Genomic DNA, 26,478 nt, shown 5'->3' with positions numbered 1-26,478 from the left:
GATCAGGACGCTGGTATGGGGTATGGTGGTGATCGGGACGCTGGTATGGGGTATGGCGGTGATCAGGACGCTGGTATGGGGTATGGCGGTGATCAGGACACTGGTATGGGGTATGGCGGTGATCAGGATGCTGGTATGGGGTATGGTGTTGATCAGGATGCTGGTATGGGGTATGGGGGTGATCAGGACGCTGGTATGGGGTATGGCGGTGATCAGAATGCTGGTATGGGGTATGGTGGTGATCAGGACGCTGGTATGGGGTATGGGGGTGATCAGGATGCTGGTATGGGGTACGGAGGTGATTAGGATGCTGGTATGAGGTATGGCGGTGATCAGGATGCTGGTATGGGGTACGGTGGTGATCAGGACGCTGGTATGGGGTATGGGGGTGATCAGGACGCTGGTATGGGGTATGGCGGTAACCAGGGTGTTGGTATGAGGTATGGCGGTTATCAGGACGCTGGTATGGGGTATGGGGGTGATCAGGATGCTGGTATGGGGTATGGGGGTGATCAGGACGCTGGTATGGGGTATGGCGGTAACCAGGGTGTTGGTATGAGGTATGGCGGTGATCAGGACGCTGGTATGGGGTATGGCGGTGATCAGGATGCTGGTATGGGGTATGGGGGTGATCAGGACGCTGGTATGGGGTATGGGGGTGATCAGGATGCTGGTATGGGGTATGGGGGTGATCAGGACGTTGGTATGGGGTATGGGGGTGATCAGGACGCTGGTATGGGGGTGATCAGGACGCTGGTAAGGGGTATGGGGGTGATCAGGATGCTGGTATGGGGGTGATCAGGACGCTGGTATGGGGTATGGCGGTGATCAGGATGCTGGTATGGGGTATGGGGGTGATCAGGATGCTGATATGGGGTATGGGGGTGATCAGGACGCTGGTATGGGGGTGATCAGGACGCTGGTATGGGGTATGGGGGTGATCAGGACGCTGGTATGGGGGTGATCAGAACACTGGTATGGGGTATGGTGGTGATCAGGACGCTGGTATGAGGTATGGGGGTGATCAGGACGCTGGTAAGGGGTATGGGGGTGATCAGGATGCTGGTATGGGGTATGGCGGTGATCAGGATGCTGGTATGGGGTATGGGGGTGATCAGGATGCTGGTATGGGGTACGGAGGTGATTAGGATGCTGGTATGGGGTATGGCGGTGATCAGGATGCTGGTATGGGGTATGGCGGTGATCAGGATGCTGGTATGGGGTATGGTGGTGATCAGGACGCTGGTATGGGGTATGGGGGTGATCAGGGTGCTGGTATGGGGTATGGGGGTGATCAGGATGCTGGTATGGGGTATGGCGGTGATCAGGATGCTGGTATGGGGTATGGAGGTGATCAGGATGCTGGTATGGGGTATGGTGGTGATCAGGACGCTGGTATGGGGTATGGGGGTGATCAGGGTGCTGGTATGGGGTATGGGGGTGATCAGGACGCTGGTATGGGGTATGGCGGTAACCAGGGTGTTGGTATGAGGTATGGCGGTGATCAGGACGCTGGTATGGGGTATGGGGGTGATCAGGACGCTGGTATTGGGTATGGGGGTGATCAGGACGCTGGTATGGGGTATGGGGGTGATCAGGACGCTGGTATGGGGTATGGTGGTGATCAGGACGTTGGTATGGGGTATGGGGGTGATCAGGACGCTGGTAAGGGGTATGGAGGTGATCAGGATGCTGGTATGGGGGTGATCAGGACGCTGGTATGGGGTATGGCGGTGATCAGGATGCTGGTATGGGGTATGGGGGTGATCAGGATGCTGATATGGGGTATGGGGGTGATCAGGACGCTGGTATGGGGTATGGCGGTAACCAGGGTGTTGGTATGAGGTATGGCGGTGATCAGGACGCTGGTATGGGGTATGGGGGTGATCAGGATGCTGGTATGGGGTATGGGGGTGATCAGGACGCTGGTATGGGGTATGGCGGTAACCAGGGTGTTGGTATGAGGTATGGCGGTGATCAGGACGCTGGTATGGGGTATGGGGGTGATCAGGACGCTGGTATGGGGTATGGGGGTGATCAGGACGCTGGTATGGGGTATGGGGGTGATCAGGACGCTGGTATGGGGTATGGGGGTGATCAGGACGCTGGTAAGGGGTATGGAGGTGATCAGGATGCTGGTATGGGGGTGATCAGGACGCTGGTATGGGGTATGGCGGTGATCAGGATGCTGGTATGGGGTATGGGGGTGATCAGGACGCTGGTATGGGGGTGATCAGGACGCTGGTATGGGGTATGGTGGTGATCAGGACGCTGGTATGAGGTATGGGGGTGATCAGGACGCTGGTATGGGGGGTGATCAGGACGCTGGTATGGGGGTGATCAGGACGCTGATATGGGGTATGGGGGTGATCAGGACGCTGATATGGGGTATGGGGGTGATCAGGATGCTGATATGGGGTATGGGGGTGATCAGGACGCTGGTATGGGGGTGATCAGGACGCTGGTATGGGGTATGGGGGTGATCAGGACGCTGGTATGGGGTATGGGGGTGATCAGGACGCTGGTAAGGGGTATGGTGGTGATCAGGATGCTGGTATGGGGTATGGTGGTGATCAGGATGCTGGTATGGGGTATGGTGGTGATCAGGATGCTGATATGGGGTATGGGGGTGATCAGGACGCTGGTATGGGGGTGATCAGGACGCTGGTATGGGGTATGGGGGTGATCAGGATGCTGGTATGGGGTATGGTGGTGATCAGGATGCTGGTAAGGGGTATGGGGGTGATCAGGGCGCTGGTATGGGGTATGGCGGTGATCAGGACGCTGGTATGGGGTAGTATAGGAGGAATAGTGCCCCATCATTGGTGTCAGAGGGAGTAGTGCCCCATGATTGGTGTCAGTGGGAGGAATAGTGCCCCATCATTAGTATCAGTGGGGGGAATAGTGCCCCATCATTGGTGTCAGTGGGAGGAATAGTGCCCCATCATTGGTGTCAGTGGGAGGAGTAGTGCCCCATCATTGGTGTCAGTGGAAGGAATAGTGCCCCATCATTGGTGTCAGTGGGAGGAATAGTGCCCCATCATTGGTGTCAGTGGGAGGAGTAGTGCCCCATCATTGGTGTCAGTGAGAGGAATAGTGCCCCATCATTGGTGTCAGTGGGAGGAATAGTGTCCCATCATTGGTGTCAGTGGGCGGAACAGTGCCCCATCATTGGTGTCTGGGAGGAATAGTGCCTCATCATTGGTGTCAGTGGGAGGAATAGTGCCCCATCCGTGGTGTCAGTGGGAGGAGTAGTGCCCCATCATTGGTGTCAGTGGGAGGAGTAGTGCCCCATCATTAGTGGCAGTGGGAGGAGTAGTGCCCCATCATTGGTGTCAGTGGGAGTAGTGTCCCATCATTGGTGTCATTGGGAGGAATAGTGCCCCATCATTGGTGTCAGTGGGAGGAATAGTGCCCCATCATTGGTATCAGTGGGAGGAATAGTGCCCCATCATTGGTGTCAGTGGGAGGAGTAGTGCCCCTTCATTGGTGTCAGTGGGAGGAGTAGTGCCCCATCATTGGTGTCAGTGGGAGGAGTAGTGCCCCATCATTGGTGTCAGTGGGAGTAGTGCCCCATGATTGGTGTCAGTGGGAGGAGTAGTGCCCCATGATTGGTGTCAGTGGGAGGAGTAATGCCCCATGATTGGTGTCAGTGGGAGGAGTAGTGCCCCATGATTGGTATCAGTGGGAGGAGTAGTGCCCCATGATTGGTGTCAGTGGGAGGAGTAATGCCCCATGATTGGTGTCAGTGGGAGGAGTAGTGCCCCATGATTGGTGTCAGTGGGAGGAGTAATGCCCCATGATTGGTGTCACTGGGAGGAGTAGTGCCCCATCATTGGTGTCAGTGGGAGGAGTAGTGCCCCATGATTGGTGTCAGTGGGAGGAGTAGTGCCCCATGATTGGTGTCAGTGGGAGGAATAGTGCCCCATCATTGGTGTCAGTGGGAGGAATAGTGCCCCATGATTGGTGTCAGTGGGAGGAGTAGTGCCCCATCATTGGTGTTACTGGGAGGAATAGTGCCCCATCATTGGTGTCAGTGGGAGGAGTAGTGCCCCATGATTGGTGTCAGTGGGAGGAGTAGTGCCCCATGATTGGTGTCAGTGGGAGGAATAGTGCCCCATCATTGGTGTCAGTGGGAGGAGTAGTGCCCCATGATTGGTGTCAGTGGGAGGAGTAGTGCCCCATCATTGGTGTCAGTGGGAGGAATAGTGCCCCATCATTGGTGTCAGTGGGAGGAGTAGTGCCCCATGATTGGTGTCAGTGGGAGGAGTAGTGCCCCATCATTGGTGTCACTGGGAGGAGTAGTGCCTCAATGGATGAAGACCAGCGAGGTTCCGCAGCGATATTACTGCTACATTGTATCCTGACATCATTTACATGGAAAAGGTTACAAATATATTTTCTGTCATTTCATTACTTAAAGGGGCAGCGTAACATTTTCCTCATTTTCATGTATTTTCTTATATTCCGCTCATTCCGGCGCGGTTTTCCTGTATTGCCATTGGATGATTTTTGTAGGTATTTTTGCAGTCAGCGCAGAGTTTCGGACGGTTTACCTTCAGGTGTTCTCTATCAGCCCATTGTGACAGCCGACGTCTCCCTTCGTGGGAATGTTGCATTAACCCCCCCGGAGGTATTCCCGAGTGTTGCTCGGGGTAAAGTTTCAGAACCACAAGCGGTGACCCCCCCTCCCCCCCGAGCTACACTCCGGAATACACTGCAGCGTTGCTCCGGGATCCCTCAATCACTTACCTTGTCCTGCGCTCCCGTGATGTCCCCCCTGCAGTGTCCCCAGTAATGTCCTCCGGCCGATGCCGGCATCTGTCTTCCGGGTTCCCTTCCCTGCGACGTCGGGACGTATGGGGGACGGAACTGGCGGGAAATTTGAAAATGACAAAAAGTGACATTCACTAAATACACTAAAATCACAGAGTATAACATTCCTGTATCCAACCATTTCACATACATTGTGTCCCGAGTGCTTTGTCCGGCGCCCTGCCTGCATTTTTACCGCCCTTTCTTTCTGGAAACTGAGAAACGTCCATGGCGTCCAAAAAGCGTCCCTTTAGGTCAGACGCGGTTTTAGAGCGGCTAGAGAACAGCGATAGTAAATCAGAACCACTTGCAGAATTGAGTGATAATGATTGGTGGGGGAAATTCCTCATCAGACACTGAAAACGATTCTGCGACTGAGCTCAGCGATGGGCCGACTTGGCGCTCTATTTCACATTTCAGTGTTTTCGGTGATTATATTATTGAATTACATTTATTATTATATTATTATTTTTTATGATTATTACATTATTATTTATGATTTCGTGTTTCAAGTTTTCTCCTCCCCGGGATGTTTACTAGACTCTTGTCCGGACAGATTTCAGGGAGTTATTCCTAAAAATTACAGCCTACAATAAAAAAACACCATATTTCCATGCCAAAAAATGTACCGCTTTGAGCACAGAAATCCTGACATCATCAGACCGCTAGGGAGGCTACGAACACCCCCTCCCCCTCCCCCCACAAGCCGCCTGAAAATTTGTAAAAGATAAAAAGGTTAATGGTGAAATTACAGCGTTATTATATAATGGTGTTTTCTTTCAGTTGGTTTCCCGCGAGGAGCGCGGCGGCTCTTCCGTAGGAATGACCCGCCAATTAGTGAGGATGTTATTAGGAATCGGCGGCGGCGGTGACATTAAATATGCGCTGACAGGTAATAGGTCTCGTCCATTAAATCCCAGAGGAATTCACTTAGAATTTCTTCCACAAGGACGATTTAAAGTCAGGACGGGGTGGGGGAGCGGGGGAGGGGGGGGGAGGGGATGGGGGGCTCAGTATGCGCGGAACGCACTAATAAAATATTGAACAATGAAGCGTTTTAACTACAGATTTCACAGGAAAATGCTGCCAATTGGGGGAGGGGGGGGGGAGGGGGTGAGGAGAATGGACGGCCAGGTTGTGGAACTCAGAGTCGGGACTTTTTTTTTTACATTTTTTTAATAACGACTCACAATGTATGCTGATTAATTAGGGGGCGGAGCACTGAGCGCCATACCGCCATTCACCTGTGGGGGCGCTCCGCAGAAGCAGCTTCTAATACTCAGCATGATCCCCGGAAGCATGAAAGCCTCAGCCTGGGGTGCGTTCTTCTCCTGCATGTGGGTGGGCAGGCAGCCGTCACACAGCAGAAGAAGCACACTATTGATGATCTCCATCTCTCGTATCCTTGTGATTTGAACCCAGAGGCGGACTAACGACTCATGGGGCCCCCGGGCAATAGGGGATCATGGGGCCCCTGTGTCCTTGCCCAAACTCAAAAAAGCCTATGAAAAGGTACCAGGGGCATCTCATGGGGCCCCCTCCTTCCCCCGGGTCCTCGAGCAGTGCCCGAGTTTCCAAATGGTCAGTCCGCCCCTGTTTGAACCCCTTCCCGCCCCGCCATCCCTTTAAACAGTTCAGAACACCCAGGGCTGGGAAGGATCAGTGGTCATGTGACCAGGACTTTTTTTTTCCCTGTTCAAAATGTATGTAATGGCAAGTGGTGCTGGAGGGTCCAATGATCCCGACTGCTGGGGGATCTATCGTTGCTGATGGGGATTTAATCTTGAGGGAGGGGTCTATTGTTGCATGGTGTGGGAAGTCTTATGTTGCTCAGGGGGTCGGTTATTACTGGGGGGGTCTATTGGTACTGGTTGCTGGAGGATTTATTAATGCAGTGGGAGGAATCTATTGTTGAGGGAGGGGTCTATTTTTGCTTGGGGGAAGAAGTGTTATGTTGCTGGGGGGGGTTATTTTTTCGGTCCCCGTACTGGAAGGTTTGGCCCCCCTGGCCTAGAAGATACCAGAGAAGGGGCGGAGTTCTCCACCTACTGGCTGGAATGGAGAACACAGAACAATGTGATCCATCTGCAGGAAGTCTGCTATTGGAGCGTGTGTAATGAAATCTGTCCAATCAGACGACACATCCCCTTCATTGGTTTTGGTTTGTATTTGATCCCACCAGTAATATATCCTCCAGATTGGATTTGTATCGGCCTTTTCCCCCGGGGGACTCCGATCACCAAGGAGGGGAGGCAGCCATGTTGGAGATTGCGTTGGCCGGGAATTGAACCCGAGTCAGCTGCTGGGAAAGCAGCCATGCTAACCACTACACCACCAACGCGAGGTTCCATGTCTTCTGATGGCAAAGGTCTCCTCCGTGCCTCCGACCCACCAATCCCAACCCTTCTCTCCATTGTATATACAGATATGATGGGGGAGGGGTGACACCTCAATATAGAGAGAACATTGTATATACAGATATGATGGGGGGGGTGACACCCCAATATAGAGAGAACATTGTATACACAGATATGATGGGGGAGGGGTGACACCCCAATATAGAGAGAACATTGTATACACAGATAAGATGGGGGAGGGGTGACACCCCAATATAGAGAGAACATTGTATATACAGATATGATGGGGGAGGGGTGACACCCCAATATAGAGAGAACATTGTATATACAGATATGATGGGGGAGGGGTGACACCCCAATATAGAGAGAACATTGTATATACAGATATGATGGGGGAGGGGTGACACCCCAATATAGAGAGAACATTGTATATACAGATATGATGGGGGATGGGTGACACCCCAATATAGAGAGAACATTGTATATACAGATATGATGGGGGGAGGTGACACCCCAATATAGAGACAACATTGTATATACAGATATGATGGGGGAGGGGTGACACCCCAATATAGAGAGAACATTGTATATACAGATATGATGGGGGAGGGGTGACACCCCAATATAGAGAGAACATTGTATATACAGATATGATGGGGGAGGGGTGACACCCCAATATAGAGAGAACATTGTATATACAGATATGATGGGGGAGGGGTGACACCCCAATATAGAGAGAACATTGTATATACAGATATGATGGGGGAGGGGTGACACCCCAATATAGAGAGAACATTGTATACACAGATATGGGGGAGGGGGGGTGAAACCCCAATATAGAGAGAACATTGTATATACAGATATGATGGGGGAGGGGTGACACCCCAATATAGAGAGAACATTGTATATACAGATATGGGGGAGGGGGGGTGAAACCCCAATATAGAGAGAACATTGTATATACAGATATGATGGGGGGGGTGACACCCCAATATAGAGAGAACATTGTATATACAGATATGATGGGGGAGGGGTGACACCCCAATATAGAGAGAACATTGTATATACAGATATGATGGGGGGGGGGTGACACCCCAATATAGAGAGAACATTGTATATACAGATATGATGGGGGAGGGGTGACACCCCAATATATAGAGAACATTGTATATACAGATATGATGGGGGAGGGGTGACACCCCAATATAGAGAGAACATTGTATATACAGATATGATGGGGGGGGTGACACCCCAATATAGAGAGAACATTGTATATACAGATAAGATGGGGGAGGGGTGACACCCCAATATAGAGAGAACATTGTATATACAGATATGATGGGGGAGGGGTGACACCCCAATATAGAGAGAACATTGTATATACAGATATGATGGGGGGGGGTGACACCCCAATATAGAGAGAACATTGTATATACAGATATGATGGGGGAGGGGTGACACCCCAATATAGAGAGAACATTGTATATACAGATTTGATGGGGGAGGGGTGACACCCCAATATAGAGAGAACATTGTATATACAGATATGATGGGGGGGGGGTGACACCCCAATATAGAGAGAACATTGTATATACAGATATGATGGGGGAGGGGTGACACCCCAATATAGAGAGAACATTGTATATACAGATATGGGGGAGGGGGGGTGAAACCCCAATATAGAGAGAACATTGTATATACAGATATGATGGGGGGGGTGACACCCCAATATAGAGAGAACATTGTATATACAGATATGATGGGGGAGGGGTGACACCCCAATATAGAGAGAACATTGTATATACAGATATGATGGGGGGGGGTGACACCCCAATATAGAGAGAACATTGTATATACAGATATGATGGGGGAGGGGTGACACCCCAATATATAGAGAACATTGTATATACAGATATGATGGGGGAGGGGTGACACCCCAATATAGAGAGAACATTGTATATACAGATATGATGGGGAGGGTGACACCCCAATATAGAGAGAACATTGTATATACAGATAAGATGGGGGAGGGGTGACACCCCAATATAGAGAGAACATTGTATATACAGATATGATGGGGGAGGGGTGACACCCCAATATAGAGAGAACATTGTATATACAGATATGATGGGGGGGGGGTGACACCCCAATATAGAGAGAACATTGTATATACAGATATGATGGGGGAGGGGTGACACCCCAATATAGAGAGAACATTGTATATACAGATATGATGGGGGATGGGTGACACCCCAATATAGAGAGAACATTGTATATACAGATATGATGGGGGGAGGTGACACCCCAATATAGAGAGAACATTGTATATACAGATATGATGGGGGAGGGGTGACACCCCAATATAGAGAGAACATTGTATATACAGATATGATGGGGGGGGGGGGTGACACCCCAATATAGAGAGAACATTGTATATACAGATATGATGGGGGAGGGGTGACACCCCAATATAGAGAGAACATTGTATATACAGATATGATGGGGGGGGTGACACCCCAATATAGAGAGAACATTGTATATACAGATATGATGGGGGAGGGGTGACACCCCAATATAGAGAGAACATTGTATATACAGATATGATGGGGGGGGGTGACACCCCAATATAGAGAGAACATTGTATATACAGATATGATGGGGGAGGGGTGACACCCCAATATATAGAGAACATTGTATATACAGATATGATGGGGGAGGGGTGACACCCCAATATAGAGAGAACATTGTATATACAGATATGATGGGGGAGGGGTGACACCCCAATATAGAGAGAACATTGTATATATGTCTTCTGATGGTGGACGTCTCTTTGGTGCCTTCAGCCAGGTGCGATGTAACACACACGTCATCCCGCAATTCTCATGCGTCTTGCCATGCGACAATTGCAGCAACATCACACTGCATTCGGGGCGCCATGTTGATGATGAACGTCTCTTTGGTGCCTCTTCAGACATCTCCATAAAGGACGTCACTGGCAGGAAGGGTTCTCATTGGCCCCAGCAGAAAAGGCCTCAAGCTGGAAAGACTCCTCCCACTTCGGAAGCCAATCAGAGTTCCTTTCTTTTCTCCCAAGCTTCATCCTCCAAGACTAGACCTAAGCCAGGGGCCCAGTTCAGTCACAATCCTGGGGCCCCTAATCCCCAAACCTTCAGACAAGCCCTATAAAACCTCCTGAAGGGAAGTCCACATTTCCTAAAGTGGGGGGATGTCTGTTGGCCTTTGGGGTCACCTGGTCAGCAGACATCTCAGAAGCTCAGGTAAGAGACGTGGTGTCCAGGGGCTACAGGCTAGAGGTCATCTCCCTGCCCCCACCCCGCTTCGTGTTGTCCAACCTGCCGGTGTCCCCGCAGGGACTAGCGGTCCTCCATGCTGCTCCTGCAGATCTGCTGACCCAAGGAGATCTCCCCATTGGACCAACAGCAGAAAGGTTTCCGGGTTTTTACTCCAACCGTTTCCTTGTTCTAAAGCCTCAAGGAGGACATAGGCTGCATTCACTGGGGGGATTAGGGGGCATACAGGGGATTCCTGGGGCTGGGATCACTGTGAACAGTGGGGGATGGGAAGTCTGTACAAAGCAATGACAGGCTGAGCCGGGACCATTCCCATGTATCCGCACATCCATCGGTCATCTGTGGTCAGGGAAGGATGAGCGATCCTGGCCCTAACCGTAGATGACCGATGGATGTGCGGATACATGGGAATGGTCGCGGCTCCTGTCAGCCTGTCATTGCTTTGTACAGACTTCCCATCCCCCACTGTTCACAGTGATCCCATCCGCAGGAATCCCCTGTATGCCCCTAATCCCCCCAGTGAATGCAGCCTATGTCCTCCTTGTGCTCGGGTTCACACCAATGCGGTGCGGGAAACGCTGCGAATCCTGTACGTTTCCCGCACCGCATTGCAATCGCATCACGTTCATGCGATCTGGTGCGGGAGTCAGTAATAAATTATTGACACCCGAAACAGATGGCAAGACGCGATGTGATTGCCAGAAATCACATGACATGGGTGAGAAGACCCATACCATGTGATTCAGGTGCGGATCTAAAGACAGTCCTGCACCTTTGTGGTGCGGATGCGATGTGATTTGAGCCATAGGAAGTGTATGGCCCAAATCGCAGCGCACAGACATGTGCATGGAATGCGCAGAGGAATGCGGTGTGATTCCTGTGCAGACTCCATGCAGTGTCCCGCACCACATAGTGTGATCCGGCTGGGAGGCTTTAGAACAGGGAAAAGGTTGGAGTAAGGCCCCGGTCACAGGGGGCGTACTAATCCGTACAGCCGTGGGGGGCCGTGTTTACTTGGGGGATGTACCGGTGTTCATGCATCCCTGTGCAGGCAGGTTCATTGATGTCAGTTGGGATGCAGCGGCTGCATGGATACAGACACTGCTCCCAATGTAACATCTGTGCGGGTGAACAGCTGTGAACACAGATAGTGTGCGTTCAGGGCCATGCATCCATACGGATGTCAGATTGGGATCAGCATCTGTGTCCATGTTACCACTACGTCCCAACTGACATCAATGGAACTGCCTGCACAGGGGTGCATGAACACCGGGACATCCCCTGCAAATAAACACGGCCCCCCACGGCGGTACACATTGGTATGTCCCCTGTGAATGTGGCCTAAAAACCGGGAACTATTCTGCTGTTGGTCCAATGGGGAGATCTCCTTGGGTCAGCAGATCTGCAGGAGCAGCATGGAGGACCGCTAGTCCCTGCGGGGACACCGGCAGGTTGGACAACACGAAGCGGGGTGGGGGCAGGGAGATGACCTCTAGCCTGTAGCCCCTGGACACCACGTCTCTTACCTGAGCTTCTGAGATGTCTGCTGACCAGGTGACCCCAAAGGCCAACAGACGTCCCCCCACTTTAGAAAGTAGGGAAATCCCTTCAGGAGGTTTAATAGGACTAGTCTGCAGGTTTGGGGATTAGGGGCCCCAGGATTGTGACTGAACTGGGCCCCTGGCTTAGGTCTGCTCTTGGAGGATGAAGCTTGGGAGAAAAGAAAGAAACTCTGATTGGCTTCAGAAGTAGGAGGAGTCTTTCCAGCTTGAGGCCTTTTCTGCTGGGGCCAATGAGAACCCTTCCTGCCAGTGACGTCCTCTATGGAGATGTCTGAAGAGGCACCAAAGAGACGTTCATCATCAACATGGCGCCCCGAATGCAGTGTGATGTTGCTGCAATTGTCGCATGGCAAGACGCATGAGAATTGCGGGATGACGTGTGTGTTACATCGCACCTGGCTGAAGGCACCAAAGAGACGTCCACCATCAGAAGACATATATACAATGTTCTCTCTATATTGGGGTGTCACCCCTCCCCCATCATATCTGTATATACAATGTTCTCTCTATATTGGGGTGTCCCCCCCCCATCATATCTGTATATACAATGTTCTCTCTATACTGGGGTGTCACCCCTCCCCCATCATATCTGTGTATACAATGTTCTCTCTATATTGGGGTGTCACCCCTCCCCCATCATATCTGTATATACAATGTTCTCTCTATATTGGGGTGTCACCCCTCCCCCATCATATCTGTATATACAATGTTCTCTCTATATTGGGGTGTCACCCCTCCCCCATCATATCTGTATATACAATGTTCTCTCTATATTGGGGTGTCACCCCTCCCCCATCATATCTGTATATACAATGTTCTCTCTATATTGGGGTGTCACCCCTCCCCCATCATATCTGTATATGCAATGTTCTCTCTATATTGGGGTGTCCCCCCCATCATATCTGTATATACAATGTTCTCTCTATATTGGGGTGTCACCCCTCCCCCATCATATCTGTATATACAATGTTCTCTCTATATTGGGGTGTCACCCCTCCCCCATCATATCTGTATATACAATGTTCTCTCTATATTGGGGTGTCACCCCTCCCCCATCATATCTGTATATCCAATGTTCTCTCTATATTGGGGTGTCACCCCTCCCCCATCATATCTGTATATGCAATGTTCTCTCTATATTGGGGTGTCCCCCCCATCATATCTGTATATACAATGTTCTCTCTATATTGGGGTGTCACCCCTCCCATCATATCTGTATATACAATGTTCTCTCTATATTGGGGTGTCACCCCCCCCCATCATATCTGTATATACAATGTTCTCTCTATATTGGGGTGTCACCCCTCCCCCATCATATCTGTATATACAATGTTCTCTCTATATTGGGGTGTCACCCCTCCCATCATATCTGTATATACAATGTTCTCTCTATATTGGGGTGTCACCCCTCCCCCATCATATCTGTATATACAATGTTCTCTCTATATTGGGGTGTCACCCCTCCCCCATCATATCTGTATATACAATGTTCTCTCTATGTTGGGATGTCACCCCTCCCCCATATCTGTATATACAATGTTCTCTCCATATTGGGGTGTCACCCCTCCCCCATCATATCTGTATATACAATGTTCTCTCTATATTGGGGTGTCACCCCTCCCCCATCATATCTGTGTATATAATGTTCTCTCTATATTGGGGTGTCACCCCTCCCCCATCATATCTGTATATACAATGTTCTCTCTATATTGGGGTGTCTCCCCTCCCCCATCATATCTGTGTATACAATGTTCTCTCTATATTGGGGTGTCACCCCTCCCCCATCATATCTGTATATACAATGTTCTCTCTATATTGGGGTGTCACCCCTCCCCCATATCTGTATATACAATGTTCTCTCTATATTGGGGTGTCACCCCTCCCCCATCATATCTGTGTATCTAATGTTCTCTCTGAGTCTTCTGGCCGGCCTCTTCGGTTGGCCCGCGCTTCTTCTTTAGCCGCAATACATTCTATAGGTGTCAGACACCACCTGACGGTATCTCTAGTGGCCCACAGTGCGGGGTTCCTCAGCACGCGGGGTCTAAGTCCCAATCTGCTTATGCACCAGGGCCCCTGATGGTGGGGATGGACTTGGAGCAGACCGAGACCAGGGCGCGACCCCTGAGTATGTCCAGCAGTGGTAGAGAGTACCGTCAGAGGTGTTGCGGGAAATAGAGCCTGACGAGAAGAGGCTGGTAGGCCTTGCAGCAGGGACTGATCCTTGCGGGATGGATGGATGGACAGTCAGCGTGACGTAAGGCGTAGTCAGGCAGGCCGGGTTCAGCAACGTGCGGGCAGCGAGGTACCAGAGGAGCAGGCAGAGAATGGTCAGGGTCACGAGCCGGGTTCAGCAACGTGCGGGCAGCGAGGTACCGGAGGAGCAGGCAGGAGAGTGGTCAGGGTCACGAGCCGGGTTCAGCAACGTGCGGGCAGCGAGGTACCGGAGGAGCAGGCAGAGAATGGTCAGGGTCACGAGCCGGGTTCAGCAACGTGCGGGCAGCGAGGTACCGGAGGAGCAGGCAGAGAATGGTCAGGGTCACGAGCCGGGTTCAGCAACGTGCGGGCAGCGAGGTACCGGAGGAGCAGGCAGGAGAGAGGTCAGGGTCACGAGCCGGGTTCAGCAACGTGCGGGCAGCGAGGTACCGGATGAGCAGGCAGAGAATGGTCAGGGTCACGAGCCGGGTTCAGCAACGTGCGGGCAGCGAGGTACCGGAGGAGCAGGCAGGAGAGTGGTCAGGGTCACGAGCCGGGTTCAGCAACGTGCGGGCAGCGAGGTACCAGAGGAGCAGGCAGGAGAGTGGTCAGGTCAAGCCAGGGGTCAAGCAGGAGACAACCAGCAGGGTCAGGATCAAGCAGAGGTCGGCAACAGGAAACTTCACAAACCAGATGACAGGAACAGGATAATAAGACATACCTCCTGTCCTGTTTAAATAGCGCGCCCTGCGCTGTCATTGGTGCCAGGCGCCTGTCCGCGATCGGGAGTGCGCATGCGCGGCCGTCGCCGCCGCCACGATCGCCCAGGGCCCACTGGCTAGAGCGTGTCGGTGTTCTGTGCATGCGCCACCCGGCGTATCGCGGCAGAACACCCGACCCCTGACAATAGGTGAATACGGCTGCGATATTTAGGAGGTGACACAGTCGAAGATGAAACAGTCTGCTGGACATATAACTGGATGTCTCCCGCACAAGATGACGGCGACCTGGTATGAGGTGGGATTGTTGAGATTTTTCACCTTAGGTCGCTTGTGCTTCTTCTTTCGCTGGAATAAATTGCGTGGATTAAAGCGGGTGCCATCACTAGGAGATGCACCGCTGGGATGGCCAGTCGGTTGGTCAGTCCCAGAACTAATGTCATCGCTTGGTGGTTGGATGATGTCACTGATTGATGACATGGTAGAATATCTCTTAGGAATGATGTCATGCGTTGATGGGACGGCATCATCACCCTGTGGAATGACATCACTCGTTGATGGGACGGTATCATCAACCTGTGGAATGACATCACTCAGTAATGGGACGGTATCATCGTCCTGTGGAATGACGTCACTCATTGATGAGAACATTTTGCCATAACTGAACTCTGTGGTTGGCCAGCGCCTCTTCATTGCCCGGCATAAATCCCGTAGGATAAAACGGGCGGTATCGCTAGGAATTTCACCTCTGGATTGGACACTGGGATGGACAGTCATGGTTGTCCATTCTCGCCTATTGCCAGAACTCGATGGTAGGATCATGTCTTTTGTTGGAAAGACGCCAGAAGTCGTTGATGGTAAAGTGTTATCTAATGCTGGAAAGAGTAAACCTCTTGTTGATGTGCTGGAAGGATGAACACGGATGGGATCCCTGGGAGGTGCGACGCTGGGAATGGGAAAGTCAGAATCTCCCGTAGCACTGTCCGCATATTCATCTTTTGGTGGTATGTGGTCATTCTCTGGTAGATTGAGCTTGCGGTGCCTGAACTCCTTGGTTGGCCTGCGCCTCCCCATTGGCCGGCATAGATCCCGTAGGTGAGCACGGATGTCATCCCTGGGAGGTGGGACGCTGGGAATGGGAAGGTCAGTCTCTTCCATAGCACTGTCCACACTTTCACTTGTTGATGGGAAGATGTTAATGTTCCTGAGCCGCTTGTTTCGCTCGCTCCTCCTCATTTCCCGGAGTAAATCCGTTATGTGAGCACGGACGTCATTGCTAGGAGGTGTGAGGATGGGAGTACGAAAGTCAGCCTGGTCCATAGTGATGTCTGTTGTTAGATCGATGTCAATCGTCGGTGGGTTGATGTTGCTTTTCGTTGGTTGGATCCATTGGTGAAATGGCTTGAAATATTTTAGGAACATTACCAGCAGCAAGATGATAAGTCCCAACAAGCATTCTGATTGGTGCTCAGCAACAGTATTTATAAGCATGGGTAGCACTGTGTTCCCTAAGGCCGCCCACCCATTGGACCAGACTGACTGGAGCCCAGCAACCATCCATTGGTAGCAGTCAGTGGCATTTATAAGCATGGGTGGGGCTGTGTTCCCTAAGGCCGCCCACCCATTGGACCAGACTGACTGGAGCCCAGCAAACATCCATTGGTAGCAGTCAGTGGCATTTATAAGCATGGGTGGGATTCTGTTCCCTAAGGCTGCCCACCCATTGGACCAGACTGACTGGAGCTCAGCAACCATCCATTGGTAGCAGTCAGTGGCATTTATAAGCATGGGTGGGGCTGTGTTCCCTAAGGCTGCCCACCCATTGGACCAGACTGACTGGAGCCCAGCAACCATCCATTGGTAGCAGTCAGTGGCATTTATAAGCATGGGTGGGGCTGTGTTCTCTGAGGTTGGCCCCTCGCTGTACCAGACATCGAGTAGTTGATAAAAGAATTCAATCAGCTCCAGGAACATCAAATATTGTTCTAATATTGTGGCCAGATGATTCCTGCGCAGGATGTACCTCAGAATGAGAACACTTATCAGGACTGTCCCCTTATACCAGAATGGAATGGTGGCCAGTAGTGAAAACCAACTGATGGGTCCTGGGGACTCGTTTTCCAATTCTCTGACCTTTTCCTGCTCCAGTTCTTCCATCATCTTCATGGTCCTCCCCTCCTCCATGCGTATATCTGGGGAGTCTTTGATGAAATATCGGTGTTCCTCCATCATCTTCATGCTCCCCCCCTCCATGCGGATATCTGGGGAGTCTTTGATGAAATTTCTTTGTTCCTCCATAATCTTCATATCATTGTCCTTGTCCATGCCGGTCTTTGTGGAGTCTTTGATGTCCTTCCTGTGTACTCCCCAAGGGAGCAACAGGATAACAATCGCGGCAAAGATTCTGCACATTTTTTTTTTTTTTTTTTAGAAAAAAAACAGGAGCTCTGTAAGGAAGCAGCTGTCTCTGGTGAGAGAAAACAGCAACTGAGGACTCACAGTGAGGGAGGTCATGTGACCACAGTGAGGGGGGCGGGGTTTATGTGTGACCAATCAGCAGCCTCTGTTCAGCCTGCTTTACTCTGATTGGCTCATCTGGGATCCAGTCTGTTTACAGTGCAAAGTCACAGTGAGGGGGGCGGAGTTTATGTGTGACCAATCAGCAGCCTCTGTTCAGCCTGCTTTACTCTGATTGGCTCATCTGGGATCCAGCTCAGGTGGCTTTGGATTGGATGTTGGGATGTAGAGCAGATCTGGATTGGATCCTATTATATAACATTGATACCATTTCCCTGTATTTATAATATAGACGCCTCTGTTTATATTCATACAATGTTATTATAATGTCATTTTATTTATTTTACTGTATTAATAGGATTGTAATGATTGATATGAATTATAATATAAACAATAATGGGTGTAATATTAATAATCCCAATAATTATAATACAATAAAGCTGTTCTGTGTATTTGGATGACAGAAATCTCCTGGCCATTCTCTGTGCTGACATTTCCCTGATGTAATGCACACAGGAGCCGCTAGAGGGCAGCAACACTCAGCTCCTCCTGTAGTGTCCCATCACCATAGATTTCCTCCTGGAAGACCCATCACCATGGAGACCAGGCAGGAAGTGATCGGTGTTTTCATGGTGTCTGGAGGGGAAGTTGGGGAAGCTGCGCCCCGGGGTGGCCGGGAAGGGGAAGTGCTGAGGGAAGGGAGACACTGGGGGAAGGGAGACACTGGGGGGGGGGGGGGGTCAGCCCCCATTATTATTATGGGTAATAAGATGTGTAATCATATATAATGTTATAGTGATACATCGTCATAACTCCTCTGATAGTCACACTTATTGTTATCATTAACCATCATTTCTATACCCCCCCATCATCACTATACCCCCCCCATCATCACTATACCCCCCCATCATCACTATACCCCCCCCATCATCACTATACCCCCCCCATCATCGCTATACCCCCCCCATCATCACTATACCCCCACCCATCACCGCTATACCCCCCCCATCATCACTATACCCCCCCCCATCATCACTATACCCCCCCATCATCACTATACCCCCCCATCATCACTATACCCCCCCCCATCATCGCTGTACCCCCCCCATCACTGCTATATTCCCCCCATCATCGCTATACCCCCCATCATCGCTATACCCCCCCCCATCACCGCTATACCCCCCCATCATTTCTATACCCCCCCATCATCACTATACCCCCCCATCATCGCTATACCCCCCCCCATCATCGCTATACCCCCCCATCATCGCTATACCCCCCCATCATCGCTATACCCCCCCCCCATCATCGCTGTACCCCCCCCATCACTGCTATATCCCCCCCATCATCGCTATACCCCCCATCATCGCTATACCCCACCATCATCACTGTACACCCCCCATCATCGCTGTACACCCCCCCCCACCATCATCGCTGTACACCCCCCCCCCACCATCATCACTGTACACCCCCCCATCATCGCTGTACACCCCCCCCCCCCACCATCATCGCTGTACACCCCACCATCATCGCTGTACACCCCCACATCATCACTGTACACCCCCCCCATCATCACTGTACACCCCCCCCCCATCATCACTGTACACCCCCCCCCCACCATGGCTGTACACCCCCCCCCCATGTTTGGGACCCCCTGTATGACCTTTACCGGGGTAATCAGGACGGATGGCGGATGCAATGCTTTACAAGCTGCTAATAAAACAATTATAAATACACATTTTTTTTACCTGCAAAACACGGCATTTATTTATTTATTTCATTGTTTTTTAAGGTGAACTTCTATTGTTGGAGAATATTTCTCTGGCTGTCAGTTTGCATTTGTATCTTCTATGCTGGGAAAAGGTTTCTTTGAGTTGTGATGATTTGGTTTGTGATTATGATGGGTCACCATTGTGAACTAACCATCCGTTTTACTCTTCTAGAAGATCAGGAAATATTCCCGGACACATTCCTTGCTGACCCCCCAACATTAATAAAAGGGGGCGTTCAGAAGAGGGCGACAGACCCCAGTGTAGCCGAAGGGATGATGGCGTGCCCCCTGTCTTCTCTGACAGCCAATGGTGAGTTCACATGGGGAATGCCCTTCATCACTGAGCTGACAACACTGTCTCTGCTGCACTGAAATCCCAAGCAGTGTTGTCAGCCCCGGCCAGTTCTTCTCTGTATTACTAATAGCGTGTTAGGAGGCCTGGATCCCAAATGGGAAAACAGATTTGATGAAGAGAGGCAGCTCTGTAATGTGGGGTATCCCTGAGGGTCCCCAGAAAAGTGTCCAAGGATGAGAGTGCCCCCGGATAGTGTACGTCCAGTAAATGTTTATCAAATGTTACTTCAACTTTAAAGGATAAATGTAAAGGTGTACAACCCCCCCTCCCATCCCCCGATACCTGCTGTACAACCCCCCCTCCCATCCCCCGATACCTGCTGTACAACCCCCCCTCCCATCCCCTGATACCTGCTGTACTTACCTTTGGGGTGGGAGCTGTCAGGGCTCCCACAGGTGACCCAGTAGTCCAGGGATTCTCTGGGCAGCACTTCCTGGAAGGAGAAAGTACAGAGGGACCTGTGGGGGGGGGGGGGGGTACGGTGTTCATACACCCTCTGCACTGCATTTGTATTGTGGAGCTCACGGTGAGCTGACTATCTTCTACCCCCTCTGCTATGATATGCCCCCCCCCCCATGTATGTATGGTGGCATCAGTCTTGGGCAAGCGCCTGGTGCTGAAATCAGCGCCATCCATCAACTCTCATCCATTCTTCAAAACATCACGGTCAGACAGCGGTGGGGGGGGGATAGAGGGGCGTGCTGTCAACCACGCTAGCCCCCAGTCTACAGCACATGTAATACATACATGCACTCTGTCACCTAGAGCTCAGGATGAAATACACATTATAGATTCTCCTTTGAAGCTGGACTCCAGGTATGAAAAGAACATCAATGAATCCTCATAATCTCCTGTACAGCAGAGCTCAGGCTGGGAGATGGAGGAGCATCAGAGGGAACCAATAGGAATAGATAGAATTTGTGGTGGTTTTTGCCCATGTGATTGGTTCTGGCCTCTTTCACATAACCGTTCCAATCAGGTCCACCTGTCAGTTTTTTGGATTTGGCTAAACAGGCCAGACTTCCCTCCCCACCTCCATCAATGAGACTTCCCTCCCCACCTCCATCAATGAGACTTCCCTCCCCACCTCCATCAATGAGACTTTCCTCCTCACATCCACCAATGAGACTTCCCTCCCCACCTCCATCAATGAGACTTTCCTCCTCACATCCACCAATGAGCCCCCACTGGGTTGTTTTCTTTTTGTGCTAAAAAGATTGGGGAAAAAAAACCAAACCGTTTTCTTTGTTCTGTTATACAATTTTGCACATTCTCCTCCAGGTTGCTGATGCCTCTCCAGTCGCCGTCATCTCGTCCAGCGTGCCCGCCAGTACTGGGGTGCACTTACCTGCGGGCGCCGTAGTTACTTTGGCTCCGCCCCCAGACATCATCGGGATGAAGGACAGCGGAGGAGATGTAAGTCCCTGATTTCAGTCTTCTGCTTCATTCTGCCTCAAGTATTCAGGGAAAGGGAAAAGCTGTCACTTTGTAACAGGTTCTCTTTCTAGCCCCGCCTCCTCTGCGGCTCTTTTTGTATAAACGGTTTGGTTAGGAAGGGAAGGATTACCATACACTTACAGATCTAAAGCCAGCGAGTTATAGAGGAAATAATGCAGCATGCAGACCTTTTACTAAAGCGCAACTCCACCAAAAAGGGGAAATTCCGCTTTAACCACTTGCCTACCGGGCACTTATACCCCCTTCCTTACCAGGCCAATTTTCAGCTTTCAGCGCTCTCACACTTTGAATGACAATTACTCAGTCATGCAACACATATAAAATTTTCGTCCTTTTTTTCACACAAATAGAGCATTATTTTGGTGGTATTTACTCACCACTGGGGTTTTTTATTTTTTGCACTATAAATGAAAAAAGACCGAAAATTTTGAAAAAAAATGCGTTTTTCTTAGTATTTGTTATAAAATTTTTCAAATAAGTAATTTTTCTTCATATATCTTCACCAAAATTTATACTACTACATTTGTTTGGTAAAAATAACACAAATCAGTGCATATTATTTGGTCTGTGTGAAAGCTAGAAAGTCTACAAGCTATGGTACCAATCATTGAAAATTGATCACACCTGATGTACCGATGCCCTATCTCATTTCTTGAGGCCCTAACAAGCCAGAACAGTACAAATACCCCATAAATGACCCCTTTTTGGAAAGTAGACATTCCAAAGTATTCAGTAAGAGGCATGGTGAGTTTTTTAAAGCTGTAGTTTTTTCCAAAAATTCTTTGGAAAATTAAATTTTATTTATTTATTTTTTTTCCCAAAAGATTGGCATATTAACAAGTTATTTCTCACACACAGCACAGGTATACTTGCAACTACACCCCAAAATATTTTCTGCTGCTTCTCCTGAATATAATGATACCAAATGTGTTAGACTTTTGAACATCCTCACCACATAGAGAGGCCCAACATGCAAGGAGCATCAACAAGTGTTCTAGGGACATAAATTACACATCTAACATCTTGACTACGTATTACAATTTTGAAGGCCTTAAAGCACCAGGACAATGGAATTACCCACAAAATGACTCCATTTTGAGAAGCAAACACCCCAACCTATAATCCATGAGGCATAATGAGTCTTTTGAACATGTCGTTTATTTCCAAAAGTTTTCGGAATATGCGGGAAGAAAATGAAAATATATTTTTTTTACACAAAGTTGTCGATTTATAAGATATTTCTAAAGCATAGCATGTAAATACCACAAAATACACTCCAAAATACATTTTGCTACTCCTCCTGAATATAACGATACCAAATGTGTGAGACTTTTCCGCAGCCTCACCACATAGAGAGGCCTAACATGCAAGGAGCACCATCAGGTGTTCTAGGGACATAAATTGCACATTTAACATCTTGACTACCTATTACACTTTTGAAGACCTTAAAGCACCAGGACAATTGAATTACCCACAAAATGACTCCATTTTGAGAAGTAAACACCCCAACCTAACTTCCATGAGGCATAATGAGTCTTTTGAACATGTTGTTTATTTCCAAACGTTTTTGGAATATGCGGGAAGAAAATGAAAACTTATTTTTTTTTCCACAAAGTTATCCATTTATAAGATATTTCTAACACATAACATGTAAATACCACAAAATACACCCCAAAATACATTCTACTACTCCTCCTGAATATAACGATACCAAATATGTGAGACTTTTCCGCAGCCTCACCACATAGAGAGGCCCAACATGCAAGGAGCACCATCAGGTGTTCTAGGGACATAATTTACACATCTAGTATCTTGACTACCTATTACACTTTTGAAGGTCTTGAAGCACCAGGACAACTGAATTACCCACAAAATGACCACATTTTGAGAAGCAAACACCCCAACGTATATTCCGTGAGGCATAATGAGTCGTTTGAACATGTCAATTATTACCCAAAGTTTTCAGAATATGCGGGAAGAAAATGAAAACATATTTTTTTTTACAGAAAGTTGTCCATTTATAAAATATTTCTAACACACAGCACGTAAATACCAAAAAAAAAAACCCAAAATACATTCTGCTACCTCTCCTGAGTATGGCAATAGCAAATGTGTGAGACTTTTCTACAGCCTGGCCATATACAGAGGCCCAACATCCAAGTAGCATCTTTAGGCGTTCTAAGGGCAAAAATTACACATCTAATTTCTTGACAACCTAAAACACTTTTGATGGTTTTGGAGGACCAGGACAAAGGAAGCACCCACAAAATGACCCAGTTTTGGAAAGCAAACACTCCAACGTATTTTTTAGGAGGCATAATGAGTCTTTTGAACATGTCGTTTTTTTCCACAAGTTTTCAGAAAATGTGGAAAAAAAATTAAAACTTTATTTTTTTACACAAAGTTGTCGATTTATAAGATATTTCTAACACATAACATGTAAATACCACAAAATACACCCCAAAATACATTCTGCTACTCCTCCTGAGTATGGTAATACCACATGTGTGAGACTTTTCTACAGCCTGACCACATAGAGAGGCCCAACATGCAAGGAGCACCATCAGGTGTTCTAGGGACATAAATTACACATCTAATATCTTGACTACCTATTACAATTTTGAAGGCCCTGAAGCACCAGGACAATGGAATTACCCACAAAATGACCCCATTTTGAGAAGTAAACACCCCAACATATATTCTATGAGGCATAATGAGTCTTTTGAACGTGTCATTTTTTTCCACAAGCTTTCGGACTATGTAAAAAGAAAATGAAAACGTTTTTTTTTACACAACGTTGTTCATTTATAAGATATTTCTAACACATAGCATGTAAATACCACAAAATATACCCCAAAATACATTCTGCTATTCCTCCTGAGTATGGCAATACCACATATGTGACACTTTATAACAGCCTGGCCACATACAGAGGCCCAACATCAAGGTAGGTGTTCTAGGGACATAAATTACACATCTAATTTCCAGACAACCTATCATTTTTGAAGGCCCTTCATATTTCTAACACATAGCATGTACATACCAAGAATTACACCCCAAAATACATTTGAGAAAATGGTAAGCAAAAGATTACCTGTGGTTTTAGTAGTGCAGTTGTCCACAGAGGAGAGCATTGATCCAGGCAGCAGGCAGGGATGTGGTCAGCTACATCAAAAGCAATTGTCCAGGCAGCAGACAGGATTATTGTCCATTGTCAGTACAGGAAGCAGGCAGATATATCATCAGAGCAGCCAAACCATTGGTCCAGGCAGCAGGCAGAGATGTGGTCAGCAGCCAAAGGATTGTCAAGGCAGAGACACGGCATAGCCAAAATATCAGTCCCGGTAGTAGGCAGGAACATGGTCCATGGTACAGGTAGCAGGCAGAGGCGTGGTCAGTTCATGTGTCAGGCAGCGGCATGTTGGCAATAAGTTGGCAGCAGGCAGAAATATCAGGTTTAGGGCCCCGTCAGCTAAGACAGGGGTAGAGGCTTCGTCCCACCCATCTCTTCGAAGCCTCCGGACTAACAGACCCTTTTTTGGGAATTATAAAACCCAGAGAAAACCAAAAACTTAGTTTTCTCCACTCCGAAAAACTATTCTGAAGCCCCTCACATATGTGAGACCCCTGTATTATTTTGAATCATAATACTACAAAGCAGGGCAGAAGATCAGTCCAAGCGGCGGGGCAAAAAACGTGGTCAATTAACAAGCCGAGGTCAGTTCTGATGGAAAGCAGAGGCATCGTCAATAAACAGGCCAGGGTCATTTCCAGAGCAGGCAGAGATATGGTCAGTTTAGGCGGCAGGCAGAGGCGTGGTCGAATAACAGGCCAGGGTCAGTTCCAGAACAGGCAGAGGTATGGTCAGTTTAGGCAGCAGGCAGTGGCGTTGTCAAATAACAAGCTAGGGTCATTTCAGGAGCAGGCAGAGGCATGAGGAGTGAATGGCAGGAAATTCATAATTACGTTTACCATACTTCACTAATATTTTACAGAAGTATGGTAACGGCGGAAACAGTAACCTATGCAGAGGCCTGGTTGGGAAGGACACTGAGGACAATAAATGCTGGTGTCTCGTCTAACTCCTCTTCTGGAGCACACCCGACATTTTTTTTGACGTCTTTGACCTCCTTCTCTGCGAGGGACTTTTTCAGGAAAATGCTGTTCCTGGAGTCTACTCACTACATCTGAGTGAACACTTTCTGGTGGGCCTCCAGGGTACAAAAGGGCAGTGACAATTTCTTCCTGATACCAAAGAAAGGGCATGGGTGTCTCGGTGGATTTCCGGTAGATTATATATGTGTTATAAACGGCCAAATTAAAAAAATAAATGGAGACTTTTTTATACCAATGGCGGGTTCTTCTTACAGCAAGGTAGGGCTGGATCATCTGATCATTGAAGTCAACTCCCCCCATGAATAAATTATAATCATGGACACATTCTGGTTTTTGGAATGCGCCATTTTTTCTGGTGATTTGCACGTGGTTGTCATTATGAATTGATGAGAGCATGTAGATGTCTCGTTTGTCCCTCCACTTCAAAGCCAATATCTCTTCGTTCCGCAAAGTCACTGACTCCCCTCTCTGTAGTCTTGTGTTCACCAGCCTTTGCGGGAATCCCTTCCTATTCGATCTCACGGTGCCACATGCTAGTGTTCTCCTTCGGTGAAGATTGCGGAAAAGGGGTAAGCTGGTGTAAAAGTTATCAACATAGAGATGATAACCCTTTTCAAAGAGTGGAAACACAAGCTCCCATACAACTTTTCCACATGCTCCAATATAATCTGGGCATTCAGGGGGATGCAGTTGGCTGTCCTTTCCTTCGTACACGAGGAAGGCGTACACGTACCCCGTGGCTCTGTCGCATAACTTATAAAGTTTAATCCCATATCGGGCCCTTTTGCTGGGGATAAACTGCTTGAAACTCAGCCTGCCACTGAAGGGGACAAGTGACTCATCCACGCAGATGTGTTTTTCTGGGACAAATAATTGGGCAAATTTATCAGAGAAGAAATTAAGGAGTGGCCGAATTTTATATAGTTTATCATATTCTGGGTCATTTTGAGGAAGGCACTGGGTGTTATCATTGTAATGCAGGAACCTCATGATCATTTGATATCTTGTTCTGGACATGACTGATGAGAAAACTGGCATGTGATAGATTGGGCGGGTAGACCAGTAGGAGTGTAATTGATTTTTTTTGTGAGTCCCATATTAAATGTGAGGCCCAAAAATGTTTTAAATTCCTCCACTGTCAACTGTTTCCATTCATACGGACGGGCATAACATGAATCTGGGTTTGTAGCTATGAACTGTTGGGCATAGAGGTTGCACTGGTCCACAATTAAATTTAGAAAGTCATTGGTAAAAATTAAATTAAAAAAATCAATAGGGGCAAAATTTTCTGTGTTTACCTG

General features: G+C 48.8%; 1 long non-coding RNA gene across 1 annotated transcript in view; it reads left to right on the top strand.

The window, feature by feature from the left end:
- Positions 1-19,513, top strand: part of LOC149431512 (uncharacterized) — a 30,446-nt gene extending 10,933 nt beyond the window's left edge. The window contains exon 3 of the long non-coding RNA XR_016309252.1: positions 19,421-19,513. This is a non-coding gene — a long non-coding RNA (uncharacterized LOC149431512). The remainder of the gene's footprint in view (positions 1-19,420) is intronic.
- The last annotated feature ends 6,965 nt before the right edge of the window (positions 19,514-26,478 follow it).

This window comes from Staurois parvus, unplaced genomic scaffold (genome assembly GCF_062004578.1).
Source record: "Staurois parvus isolate SC_StPar_1 unplaced genomic scaffold, SC_StPar_1.0 ptg002227l, whole genome shotgun sequence".
Taxonomy (NCBI): Eukaryota; Metazoa; Chordata; class Amphibia; order Anura; family Ranidae; genus Staurois; species Staurois parvus.
Note: the sequence above shows the minus strand (reverse complement) of the source record. Positions and strands in the feature narration are given on the sequence as shown.